Source organism: Dasypus novemcinctus, chromosome 23 (genome assembly GCF_030445035.2).
Source record: "Dasypus novemcinctus isolate mDasNov1 chromosome 23, mDasNov1.1.hap2, whole genome shotgun sequence".
In the NCBI taxonomy this organism is placed as follows: Eukaryota; Metazoa; Chordata; class Mammalia; order Cingulata; family Dasypodidae; genus Dasypus; species Dasypus novemcinctus.
In genome coordinates this window covers 796,759-810,765 of record NC_080695.1, presented here as the reverse complement: position 1 = coordinate 810,765, position 14,007 = coordinate 796,759, and positions in this window count along the sequence as shown.

Here is a 14,007-nt window from a genome sequence, read left to right as displayed (position 1 = left end):
TCTCAGCTTACATGTAATGTCAGGTATTGAAAATGATTTTTGACCTTGAATAAAAGGGGGAAACAGAAAGGACAAATGAGTTCATATGGCTATGAGTCTCCAAAAAAGAGCTGGGAGGTCATCAGAGGGGTCGCCCTTATGCACACCTCAGCAGAGTCCCAGAGACAGATAAAGTAGATCCAACCCAGGTATTGGTTCTTCTGAGGGCTACAGAGACCCACAGGTTCTATGGTCATAGCAGATGGACTTCAGTGCCATGTCAGTTGGCCCTACTTTGGAGTTTGTGTTCCTGAGTGTGATGGAGCTGGACTCAGATGTGATCTTTGTTCACAAGCCTCTCCTGTCACTTTTATCAGACCTGTGGTTGGTGTTGGGGTTTAGTGTATACTCAGGGGACCTGAAACTCTGGACTGTCCATGTGATAGCCAGGCCCTGAGCCTCAACAGACTTGCAACTCCTACCCTCTGGTTTATTGGACTTACCCCAACCAGCTAACAGGGAGGTGAAGAAGGTCAACCACCACACCAGGGGACCAAGAGTGCCTACAACTGCAAACAGGAGAATTGCATCCTTCATCCAAGTGGAATCTAAGCACCCTCTCGATACAGAGGTGGAGCAGACATAACGATCCCAGGGTCCACAGAATGGAGGAATAGAATATGGATTAGAGTGGACTTAATGATATTCTATTCTGGAACTATTGTGATTAGTAATGGAAGTAAATGTAACATTGGTGTGGAGAAAGTGGCCACGGTGACTGCTGAGGGTAGGGAGTGGGAAGAAGAGATGTGATGTGGGGGCATTTTCAGGACTTGGAGTTGTCCTGGGTGGTACTGCAGGGACAGTTACTGGACACTGTATGTCCTCCCATGGCCTACTGGGTGTACTGGGGGAGAGTGTAAACTAAAATGTGGCCCATTGACCATGTGGTGCAGCAGTGCTCAGATATGTATTCACCAAGTGCAAAGAATGTCCCATGATGATGGAGGAGGTTGCTGTTATGGGAGGAGTGGGGTGAGAGGGGTGAGCGGGTATATGGGGACCTCGTATTTTTTCAGTGTAACACTAAAAGATAAATAAATAAAGATAAGGGCAAAAAAAAATCCAAGTTGGGCAGGTCCAGACCAGCCGTAGTTGCCCAGAGACTCTGATGAAGCTTCACAGCCCTCCTCCCCTCCCGTGGGCGGGGCTGAGCTCAGCTGTGGCAGCAATCCATGCTGAGTGGGTCCAAAATGAGCACAGTGCTCCAGGTAAACTGACGAAGCTCCAGCCTCCCTCCCTGCGGGGGGTGGGAGTGGACCCTCGGGAGCGCCCTACAACCTAAGCTGTGCTGGCTGAATCCACCTGCAGCTGCCCTGAGGGCCGAGGGGCCCCAGCCCCCTCCTGTCCTATGGGGGGACAGAGGTGGAGATGGACTCGAAGGCACTCGGTGAACCAGTTCCCATGGGCTGAAAGCTCCTGCCATGGCCGGGAGAGGCCGAGGACGCCCAGCTCCTCTCCTCTCCTGCTGGGGTGCTGGGGTGCAGCCCCCCGTGACCCACTACTCAGTGCCAGTGCAGAGCACCTGCGGCTGCCTGGAGCACCTGGCGCAGGCCCCGCTTCCCCCTGCCGGAGGCGGGGCTGGAGCCAGGCGAGGGCTGCTCCATCCTGTGGAAGGAAGCGGGTCCCAGGGCCACTGACCTCAGTCAGCCCCGCTTCCCCTCCGGCGGGGGCGGAGTTCCCTGGCGAGCAGCAGACCCTTTCCCGCGGGGACAGGCTGGGACCCTGGCTGCTGCGAGGACGAGGCTTTAGCCAGCCGAGCCCACTGGTCAGTAGCTGAGCTGGTGGACAGCTGTCTCTTCCTCCACCGTTCACGGGAAATGAACCTCCAGCTCCAGCCTGGAGCACGAGGCGGCTTGCCCACGCCCGCCTCCGCGCGTGGAGGCCCCTGCGCGGGGATCCTCTGCGGGAGAGGCTCCCCTTCCTCAGCCTCAAGGAGCAGGTGTTCTTCTGGCCTCCTGGGCCCCCAGACAGGTGCTTTAGGGGTTCTGGGGTTACTGGCCGCCCTGAAGACGAGCTGCCTCCAGGACGCCTTCCTCCGCACCCCCTCCTCTGTTAGGGACCACGCGCCCCGCTTCCCGGGACCCCGGGAGCTGCTCACTTACAAGGGGCTCCGGAGCCAGGGAGGGGCAGGGCGGGCGGCCTCGAGGCTGTGCTTCTCCATTCCCGTGTCCTGCCCCAGGGGTCCCCATCTGGAGCCCCGAGGGGGGCCCACAAAGGATTCGGGGGCCCAGGGTGGTCGGTCGTCTGTCAACTATGACTGTCCCTGCCTGTGCGGGGCGCTCCCGTGGCACGAGCTGGGGAGGGAGAACCCCCACCAGGGAGGCCCCAAAAGTCCACAGAAGTTCTCGGGCCCCTTGCGGGCGAGGCAAGCCCTGGGCTCAGCAGTGCAGCGCCCGGCTGGTGCGGGGCCGGGGGGAGGGGCGGGAGGGCCTCAGGAGGGGGCGCAGGGCAGCAACGCCGCATCGCGCACGGGCCGCAGCGAGGGTGGAGACGCGGAGACCCAGGCCACACCCAGCCTCCCGGCCAGGGGCGTGCGGCCCTGCCCCCGGGGGTTGGCGGGTGCGTCCTGCTGGGTCTGAATCCGTGTGAGGCGCAGGGAGCACCTGGAGGCTGACCCCGGGTACAGAGGCGCCCACCCAATCGGGGAGACTCAAATGCACCCTGGACCCCGGGGTCGTGACCCAGGCTTGGCAGCCCCCTTTCGGACGCCCCCTGCAGCCCCCCCGCTTCCGACCTGCCCCTCCCTGGACCGTGATCCCTGACAAATAACCGCCCCCAAGCCCCGGCTCCGCCCACCTGGGGACCAGGGACCTTGGCGCGCACGCGGCCTAACCCAGCCGGGAGGAGGAGGGACCCCAAGCGTGGGCGTGGCCTTGCCGGAGACCCCGACGGCGCAGGCTCCTGGGGGCTCCCGGGGCGGGCAAGGGGGATCACACGAGGCGCCGGGAGCCCAGCAGCCCTGGCGGGGGCGAGGGGCGGCGCAGGGCGCGGGCCGGGGCAGCTCCGCCGCGCACAGGCCGGGCCGGGGCGGGGGCGCGGGCGCTGCAGGCGCAGCTTCCGGGGGGAGCCGGGGCTGCTGGCGGGGGGCGCAGCGCCGGGGGGCGGGCCGGGGCCTGCCGAGGTTTGGGGTCCACCGGCCGCCCCGAGACCTGTGGCCGCCGGGCGCTGGCCGGGCCCCGCCTCCTGCCCCCGGGGCGCGAAGGGGCCGCCCCCCTGCGCGAGGCCGAGGGGGCTCCGAGAGGGCGGGGCCTGCACGGGGGGGCTGGCCTCCAGCCGAGGCTCCGCGTCGGTCGCCGCCGTCGGGGCGCGGGCTGCGCGGGCTCCGGCTCCTCGTGCCCCCGCGGCCCGCAGCCCCGGCCGCTGCCCGCGTCCTCGCCCGCGCGCCTCCCCTCCCTCCGGGCGCCCGCGCTCCTCTGCCCGCGGCGGCGCCAGCAGGACGGAGGCCCTGGGGGGGCACCGCGAGCCCCTCGACCCGCCGCACCCTCAGGTCGGGGGGCAGCCTCGATTTGTGGGGCAGACAGGTGAGCCCCCGCCCTGCGGACACGCGGCTGGGTTTGGAGCCGGCCAGCGCCGGGAAGGCGGGGCCGGGGGCGGAGCCTGAGGAGGCGGGGCCAGGGGCGGGGCGGAGCCTGAGGAGGCGGGGCCTGAGGAGGCGGTGTCCGGGACCGGGCTTGGGGCTGAGGTGTGCGGGGAACACACAGGAGCGACCTGGAAGCAGGAGGGGCTGGCACTGCGGGACAGCGTCTGCCCACGAGGGCTGTACGGGCAGGGGTCCAGCCTCTGCTCTCTGGTGACGGAGCGACCCCCTCCCAGCCAGCACCACGGCCCAAGGGCCCAGGATGGCACGTGGCATTTGCCAGACCAGGGGACCTCTGAGCAGATCAGGAGGTGCGGGCACGCCGGGGTACACACACACCAGTCCCCCTGAGCTGCTGGCCCGAGACAGTGTTTGAGGGTCGCTCGCCCATGGCACGGCCCTTCCTGGCTGACCTGCAGGAGCCCACACGGAGGGGACCCTGGGGGATGGGGGCTCAGCCTGCAGGCAGCCCACATGCTCCCTGCCATCCGCAGGTGTGAACCCCAAAAACTCATGAGGCTAGACTCGACCCAGCGTAAAGGTGTAAAGGGACACCAAGCTACGGCCAGGCAGATGGCGATGGCAGCCATGGAGGAGGCACACCAAGCCCAGACAGATGGTGGAGGCAGAGGAGCATGCTAGTCAGATGGTGGCGACAGGGGCAGGGAGAGTGCGACGCGCACACCCGTGCAAGCTGTGGGGCAGGAGGGGCTCAGGGTCAGCGGGGGAGGCAGGGACAGGTGACAAGAAGAACAGAGCGCAGGCAGCAGGAGCTGCGAGGGCGCGGCCGGGGCCTGGCGTCCTGCCCACCAGCTGGGGACGGGGCCTTGTCACCCCTGCGTGATGTGAGGAGAAAACCACAGTCACGCCGCAGCTTCCGTGGGTCACTCAGGGAAAACCGCTGCGACCTGAGGGCGCCTCTGCCCGCACGGCTTGGGGGGGGGCGGTGCAAAGAGCCCTGTGCGGGGCGGTGTGGGTGGCGGGAGCTGGGGGGCCGCCCCCGTGCTGCTCTGCAGTCAGGGCTGCCAGGGGGCCTCGCCCTCCAAGGAAGGGCTGCCCAAAGCTCCCTCCACCCCGGCCACCCCTGGGTGCTGGTCCTGAACCCAGCCTACAAGGGGAGTGAGGAGGGGAGACCCTAGCCCGGACACGGCAGACTCGCCAGCAGGACACAGCGGAGGGTGCAGAGGGGCCGCCCCGGGAGCCGAGTGCTGTGCTCAGCGCTGCGTGGAGGCCTCTCGCCTCCGCCCAGGACGGGCTCCTGGGGACCAGGGCAGCGGGTGGGGCTGGGCCCTGGGCAGGCCCCGGGCGTCCCCGATCTCAGGGGATGGAGCCCAGCACGCGCCCACCAAGGGGACCCCGGGCGCCCCTGCCCCTGCTCGGGGACCCGCCTGCGCCCAGACGGCGCCGTGCAGCTCCAGGACGCTGGTTCCAGCGGGGGCCGCAGGCTGCCCGGGACCCCCGTCTCTGCACGTGTCAGAGGCCCCAACCCCGAGAGCCCGGGGGCCCGGGTAGGACGGGGAGTCTGGACCAGCTCCCTTGAGTCCACGGAAATCAGGTGGCACAGGTGGCCCCCAGGAGGGAGGGACGGATGCCCCTGGAGGCCCAGCTGGGCCACGTCCCCCTCCCCTCCCAGGGGCCCTGACCTGGCAGGGAGGCTTGACCTGCTCTGGACCTGGGGCCTCGGGATTCGGGGGTGGGGGCCCAGGTACAAGGGCCAGGGGAGCAGAGGGAACCAGAGAGGGTGGACGTGCAGTGCGTGCGGCCAGCCTCTGGCATCCGGCCACCAGGTCAGTGCGGCTGCTGACCAGGCCCCGTGGAGGTGTGAAATGACGAGGAGACCACAGTTGCACCACCGCTTCCGCTCCTCTTTTGGTGTCTCGGTGGTCACCGAAGGAAGAGTTGAAAAAGCATTTTCCCTGTCAGCTGATCCTGGAGAGACAGAAGCTAGAACCTCACTGTCTACAAGTGAACTTTGGTTATTATGTATCAGGAGATTGTGGCCTCCTGGGAAAAATAGGAGACAATGAAATAGGTTAAAATTAGAATCCAGGAGGGCGGGGGAAGGAGCAGGAGAAGGTGGGGATTTGCGGTCTGGGGTTAAAACTACGAGGCTGGGAATGTTCTTCTGGGACACATGGCGGGGTAGGTTACACGTGTCGGGTGTTGGGGAGGGGGCGACAGGACAGGCGCGCCGGGGCGGGCTTCTGTGGAACAGGTCAGCGTTCACCTCGTCAGAGTGTGCTGTGTCAGGGGGCAGCCCCACACCACAAGCAGGAAACGAGGAAACGCCATCCTAGAGAGTCCTGCTGTGTTCTCAAGTAGAGCCAAGAGTCCTCGAGAACGCAGCAGAGCCTAATAAAGTAAATCAGAGCAGTATGTCAAGCCGTCATAATTATTGCAAGTGACTGTGAATCTTATTCTTCCAAAAGTGAAGCTTAGCTGTTACCGCAGGTGCTGAGGGGAGGGGGAGGCAAGAGTAGACTAGATCTAGGGCATTTTCAGGGCATCAGAATTGTTCTGCCTGATCTCACAGTAATGGACACAGGCCATTTTAAATTTTGTCAATGTTTATAACAGTGTTGGGTCTAAAATAGAAACCATAAAGTAAATCATTGACCATGGTAGGAAGCAATGCTTCAGTATTCATACATCAACTGTACCAAATGTACCATCCTCATGTAAAATGTTATTATAGGGGAGAGGGGAAAGGGGGGAGGATGTTGAGTATATGATAATCCCCTTTATTTTATACTTGACTTTTCTGTAACCTAAAGCTTCTTTGAAGAGAAAATGAAAACAATAAGACACTGGGGGAATATTTAGAAGAAAATATCACTGTACATACCAGACAGCAGATCTCACAGTGATGAAAGATACAATGTCAAATTTTTAAAAAATATTTCAAATTTTTTCATTTTTTGTATTTTTAAAAAACTTTCATTATTATTTCATCTTCTCATTTATTTTATTTTATTTTGTAAAGATTTATTTTTTATTTGTTTCTCTGCCACTCCCCGCCCACCCCCCAACCCCCTGGCTGTCAGTCCTCTGTCTCCATTCTTTGTGTGTTCTTCTGCATCCGCTTGTATTCTTAATCGGCACCCAAAATCTATGTCTTGTTTTTGTTTGGTCATCTTGCTGCATCAGCTCTCCATATGTGTGGCACCACTCTTGGGCAGGCTACACTTTTTTTCATGTAAGGCGGCTCTCCTTGCGGGGTGCACTCCTTTTCATGGGGCTTCCCTACGTGGGTGACACCCCTACGTGGCAAGGCACTCCTTGTACACATCAGCACTGCATGTGGGCCAGCTCCACACGGGTCAGGAGGCCCGGGGTTTGAACCTTGGACCTCCCATGTGGTAGGTGGACACCCTATCTGTTGGGGCAAATCCACTTCCCTTCTCATTAATTTTAGTTGGTTATTTTGTTGGTGTCATCTTTGAAGCAGTTTTGGATCACAGAAAGGTCAGAGCTGTGGCAGGGGAGGGTCATTAGTACAGGCGTCAGTGTGGGGGTCCATGGAAGGGGGCTCACCTGAGGCACACCTGTAAGGCATGTGAGTGTTCAAGTGTTCATGGCGCATGGTCATGGCGTGTGGAGAGCCAGACGATAACTGAAAGAACAGCGAATTCCCATCCTGGGAGCTCGGCCCTGTTGTCTAATGGGACAGCCACAGGCCCTTGAGTACAGGGGCAGTGCCTAGTGAAGGAGGATGGACCATTGCAGCAGGCCCTTGATATTGATGATTGTACTTACAGACCTTTTATGCGAAATTGAAACTTAGCCTAGTATTATAGGATGCCTAAGAGTTACCTCCTGAGAGACTCCTTGTTGCTTAAATATGGTCCCTCTCTAAGCCAAACCCAGCGCATAAATGCATTACCTTCCCACCCACCCCCACCCAGGATGGGACATGACTCCAGGAGATGAGCCTCCCTGGCACTCAGGGATTATTACCAAGCACCAACTACCAATGCACCTGGAAAAAGACCTGGACCAAAAGGGTGGAAGGTTAAATACGAATGAGTTTTTATGGTTAAGAGATTTCAAAGTGGGTTGAGAAGTCACTCCAGAGGTTACCCTTATGCACATCTCAGCAGGATCTCATTGACTGCCACAGTAACTATTGCCTCATGTAGCAGGGCTCCTGAGGGCTCTAGAAACATCCAGACACTATAGGCAGGGCAGACAGCTCAGGAGTTTGGTGTCCTGCCAATGGGCCCTTTTTTGGAATTTATGCTCCCCAGTATATGACAGAGTTGGACTCAGTTGTGGTCTCCATAGACATGGCTCTTCTGCCCCTTTTATTTGGAACTTTAGTTAGTACTAGACTTGATAGACTGAAATCTTAGTGTGGTCCTTGTGCCAGTTGGGCCCTGAATCTCAACAGAGTTGAAATACTCTTCAGTTCATTGGACTCACCCAGGACAACCAACAAGGAAGTGATGATGGACAACAACCATCCCAAGGAACAGAGAGTCTGAAACTGCAAGCGAGTTAGTCTCATCCTTCAGCCCCATGGGATCCAAGCCCCCTCTCAATTAGAGGCAGAGTGGGCATCACCATCCCAGTGTCCTCAGGATTGGAGAAAGAATGATGGACTAGACTAGACTTACTGGTAGTCTACTGTAGACTTATTGTGATTCTAGCAATGGGAGAACTTATATCATTGATGTGGAGGCAGTGGCCACTGGAGGTTCTGAGGTCAGGGAGAGGGAAAAACAGGTGTAACATGGGGGCATTTTCAGGACATTGGAAATATCCTGAATGACGTTATGATAATGCACACAGACAATTATATATTTTGTCATAACTTACAAAATTGTGTGGGACAGAGTGTAAACTATATGGAAATTATAATCCATGCTTAATGGCAATGTTCTAATGTGTATTCACCAACTCTAACAAACGTATCACACTGATGAAGGATGTTGTTAATGTGGGAAAGTGTGGGAGGGGGAAGGAGTGGGGTATATGGGCATCCCCTATATTTTTTTGAGGGAAGTGGTCGGAGGGCCTCGCAGCAGGTAGGACCGACGCGAGAAGAACTCACGGAGACAGGCTGATGGCGCTGATCCGATTTATTGAGGAAGTGCATACAGTTTTATAGGGCACAGGGTGACGTGTAAGCCGTCCATTGGCTCAACTAATAGAAGCCTCTGATTGGTTACCGTAAGCAGTTGCTAGGGAAAGGTTTGAAATCTGAGGGCGGGTACTAATGGGCGGCTGTCAGGGTTGATGAGAGCCTGAAGCGAAGGGCCCGGCACTGGCGCTATGGCTGGCACTTTGCAGCGGGCTTTCAAGGAGGCGGATTATCTACCTCATACTTGATGCCTGCGGGGGAGGCGCGTATCAACCTCAGACCCTGGTTTCAGCTACTTGCGCCAGCCATATTTTTGCCTGCCTGCGGACCCTTCCTTCATTTTTTGTGTACCCAAGGTGGCCACTTCTGGGGAGCAAAGCTCTGCCAACTGGGGGGACTAGGCAGGACTGCCCAGGAAGGGGAGTTTTGGGGGTTCCATCCACAATCGGGTGAGGAAATGTGTGCCTGACCGTGGGAGGGAGAGGCCATGCCCAGCACGTCCGGAGGCTCTGCTAAGTGTACCCCAGGAGCACAGGGCCAAGCTGGGGAGAGGGGCTGAGTTGGGGGATCCTGAGAGCCATGAGGGTGGAGACCCCCATAGGACACCCACGATGGGCAGGACCCTCCCCGGCCCAGCCAGTGGGCTCCCACCCCTGTGCCCCAGTGCCAGGGTCTCTCTCCCACCCGCAGGCCTTCAGGCCTGGACTGCAGGGTGCCAGCAGGACCCAGTGCCGCCAGAAGCTTCTCCAGACTTGGGGTGGGGGATGACAGAGGGGACTCGATGTCACAACTGCTCTCTACATGCCCAGGGCCCCGTCCACTGGGGGACCGCTGCGTTGGGGCCTCCTGTCCACTGCTGAGCAGAGGTGGAGGCACCGGTGCTGCTCTATAGGGGTGGGGGCTGGACGGCTGCACATCCCCCAGCGCACTGGGTGACCTGGGCGGGCCCCCCCCCCCCCGTGCCTTCAGCCTGGACCCCACCCACGAGCCTCAGAGCTGGGGAGGGGGAGGATGCCGGCAATGGCAAGGGACCCTCAGGAACACACACACATGCCAACACACACGCACACACCAAACACATGCACACGCCAACACACATGCAGGTGCCTGCACACATGCACACACAGACACACACACATCTACATGCACACCTAGCACACACACCTACACACATGCTTGTACATATTCCTACAGTTACATATATGCACATACCTGCATACACACCTACACACGCCTGCATCTATACACACACACACATCTACACACATACACCTACGCACAAGCACAGACCTACACGTGCAAATGCCTGCACACATGCACACATCTACACATGCAAATGCCTACACACATGCACATATCTACACATGAGAATGCCTGTACACATACGCCTACACACATGCACACACCTACACACAAACACACCCCCATGAAACATGCACACAAGCACACACCCACATAAATATCCATACCCACAAAGCTACACACCTACATACATGCCAATTCCAACACTCACACATTTACACGTACATACATGCACCTACACACGTCCTCACACCTATACACCTACATACATCTACATGAAACACCCATACACCTACACACAAACACACACCTACTCACACCTACATGCGCATAGCTATGTCTACAAACACAAACATATAACACACATACACACATCTACACACAAACACACCTATACAAAATACATATGTACATATACTACACACAAACACACATACAAAAACATACACAAAGACACACGCACACACACCCACACACTTACCCTCACCTAAGCACAAATACATATAACACATGTACACAGATCTACATTTAAATATACGTACATTTACGCAAAATGCACATATACCCACCTGCACATAAAAACACATGCATGTAAACACACAGACCTATACACCTACAACACATACACACATAGACATGAAAAGTCACAAATACACAAATACACCTACACATAGGGCTATGCACACACAAGCACACAATGCACAGATAGACACATGAGACACACATAAGCACTTGGAAATCTCATTTATGTTTCAATTTTTAAGAAACTTCTTAGTTCTTGTCCATTAGAAAGTAAACTTGCTTATTGTGGACATTTTTGGCTGAAACCAACCTTCAAGCTGGCACTTTACTCTTAAACGGGCCACGAACGGTTTGGATGGTAAGAATTGTAAGAAAAAGCCACGGCCACTCTTTGTGCTGAGAGCATTTACCTTGCAAGGGACACCTGCGGACCCGGGTCAGCGCTTCCAGCTGAAGCTTTGGTTTTTCTAGGGAGCAGGTGTTGCTCTCATCCGGTGGTGACTCATCTCCCCAGAACCCCAAACCCCTGCTGTTTCCGACAGAAGCTGCTCTGACCCCTGACTTCCCACGGGGCCACGGAGTGAGGCCAGGGGGAGGGGCGGAGCTCCAGACACGGACCGTGGGGGCCCGGGGTCCCCACGCGGGTCCAGTGACTCTTGTCATCCATCTCCCCCCAGTTCCGACCGGGCAGGACGTCCCCTGGCCTGGGAGGGAGGGCGGGGACGTGGCCCCAGCGACGAGGCTCCATGGGGACCAGCAGGAGAGCCCCCTGCCCACGTGGGCTCCTGAGCCCAGACCCCGGGGCGGCGATGCGCAGGCCCTGGTGCGGGGGCCGTGGGCTTCCGGGGGTGCAAGGGCAGTCCTGGGCAGGAGGGCGGACCCGAGCCCCGGGCGTCCCTGCTGGCCCCGGCACCTTAAACACGCTTTCCACACCGCTCTCCATCCTGCACGGCGCGCCAGCCGGCAGGAGGCGGGGCTTGCAAGGAGGCGCACCCTGGGGGCAGGGGCTGCCCGCCACAGGGGACCCCGGTGGAGGACGGGGACCCTGCGCCGGCTGTGCCCGTGTGCTGGCTGCACTGACGGACACACGGCCGAGGAAGCGTCACCCGTAGGCACAGCCAAAGGCGTGTCGAGATCACCAGGTGCAGCTACACCTGCCGCCCGCGTGGGGGTTGGGGTACCCCAGCTCTTTGGGGGTGCCGTGCCTTCTGTGGGCTCAGGCAGGGGAGAGGCCTCGGCTCCAGCCACAGAAGGCAGTGAATTTGCCAGGGTGCCCAGGGCCCGGTCTGAGCCGGGCGCGCCCCATGGGAGAGGACAGGGGCCTGGGTCCCCCAGTTAGCCCCCCAGAGTTAAATAGCCCCCATTGGAGCGCCCGGCCTTCGTGCGCCAGGCCCCCCGAGTCCAGCACGATGGGGTCCTCAGGTGCGTGGGCAGACTGGACTTTCAACACTCCGTCGGCGGTGGGGGGCGTGCGGCATGGCGGGGGGGAACTGCCTCGAGCGGAGCGTCTGCGCCCCCCACCCAGGCCCTGGAAAGGAGCACTGAGGACCCCCGTGTCCAGGGCCGGGTGCACGCTCCACCCACCCCGGAAGGAGTCTGGACGCGATTGGGGGGCACCCGGGGCCAGCGTCCAAGGCCAGGGCATCGGCTGCGGCGAGCACGACGACCCCGCGGGGGTCAAACCAGGCCCGGGACCCCGCCCCCACGCCAGGGTGAGGCCTCCCCGGGACCCCGCGGGAGCCTCGGGCTGCCTGGGTGGGGGACGAAGCGTCTCCCCATCCAAGGCCTCGGCCCCCCTGCTCCTCAGAAATCCTGGGGGACAACTCGAGGACGGGGAAGGCGGGTTATCCGGCCCCGAGAGCTTGGAGTCCCGCGGGGTCGCCAGCGCGTCTGTCCTTCCGGGAGGGGCGAGCCCGGGGAGGGGGGGGGGGGGGATGAGTGCCACGCCCCCAGCCCCCAGGCCCCGCCCTGCGGCCGGCGCGCCGCGTTCCTGCCCGCACAGCACCTCGCTTTCCACTCGGCACCTCCCGGGGACCCGCCTCCAGCACCTGGTTCTCAGGTGGGCGCGGGGACCCTCGGGGCTGCTTCTTGGCCGGTTGCCCGTAGGTCAGCACCGTCCCCTGCAGGGAGACGCCCCGACGCCCCAGGCCGCTGTGTGGAAGGTGGGTGACCCCCGCTGGCCCCGGTGGGCTGGTGGCCGGGGGCCGGCTGTCTCCTGGGCTCTGGGCAGGGTTCAGCCCCCCGAGTCCCCTGCCCCCGCGAGGGGCAGTCGCCCGGATGCCCCCTCCCCGCTGCTCGCCCGGTCTGGCACAGTCTGGACTGTGCTCCCCGGGACACGCCTGAGCCGTCGGGGCGGGCGCCCCCTCCCCAAGCAGCGCTTTGCTCAGAAAGGACAGTGAGGAGGGGACGCTGCGCCTCTCATGCCCGTGATCCTTCCTGACCGAGGCAAGCTGGTCACCCTCCGGCCGGCGAGTCCACGGTCCCCGTGGGCACGAGTGCTGGCCGGCGGCACGAGCGGTATGACAGGAGCGGTGTGTGTGTGTGGGGGGCTGGCAGCGTCAGGGGCCCCTCGGGGGTCCTCCGGGTCTCCTCGACGTGGGTGAGCGGGGGCGGGGGCAGCCCCGGTGACTCGGAGGAGGCGGTGGCCGTGGGCAGCCGGCCACAGGCTCTTCTTTCCCTGCGTGGGCCCCTCGTCTCACAGCCGCCTTGGGCAGCAGACGGGGCAGGAGGGGGGTCTCTGCTAGAAGGGGGACCCGCCGCCTTGGCTGCCAGGCTGCCCACTCGTGTTTCTCGGGGAGCCACTGGCCCGGGGTCTCCTGGTAAAGCTCCTCGCCGGGAGGTGCCTCTCTCCGCCGCCTGGCCCCCCCGCCCCCAGGCTTGGACGGTCCTGAGTGACTGTGGGATCACCAGGGCACTGGGGCGTAGGGGGGGCCCCAGAGCCCAGCGCTGCGGTCAGGGGCAGGGGGGGCACCTCAGACGGGATGAACCGGCCGGGACCAGACACGGGCCCCCCCGGCGAGCCCTCGGCTCCCTCGGCTTCTCCTCGCAGGGCTGCCGCCCCCCTCCCCTGCAGGTGTCGGGGTCCCCGTGGTGGGGACCAGGGGCGCAGGCAGGACCAGAAGGCCGCCAGTCCCTCAGGGGAGGCACGCTGCGTGCCGGCTGCGTGGGCCGGGGTCCTGCCCGCTTAGACCCCAGGGCACGGCCCCATCCGCGCCTTCCCCACCCGCTCTGGGGACCTCCCCGCGGTGGCGCGGGGGGAGAAACCTCCCAGGGGCCCCCCGGCACTCCCCGCACCTCACTAAGCTGCTTGGAGGGGGGCTGTGGGCCAGCGTCCAGGACCCCGGGGGCTTGTGGGGTCACCGGGTGTGGAGGGGGTTTTGCTGCCTCTGGCCTGGGTGTGTCGGGGGGGCTCTCTGCCTGGTGGGGGCGGGGTCCTGCCTGGGGTCTGCAGCCCGAGCTGGGGGCTCCCAGGCCTGCCCCC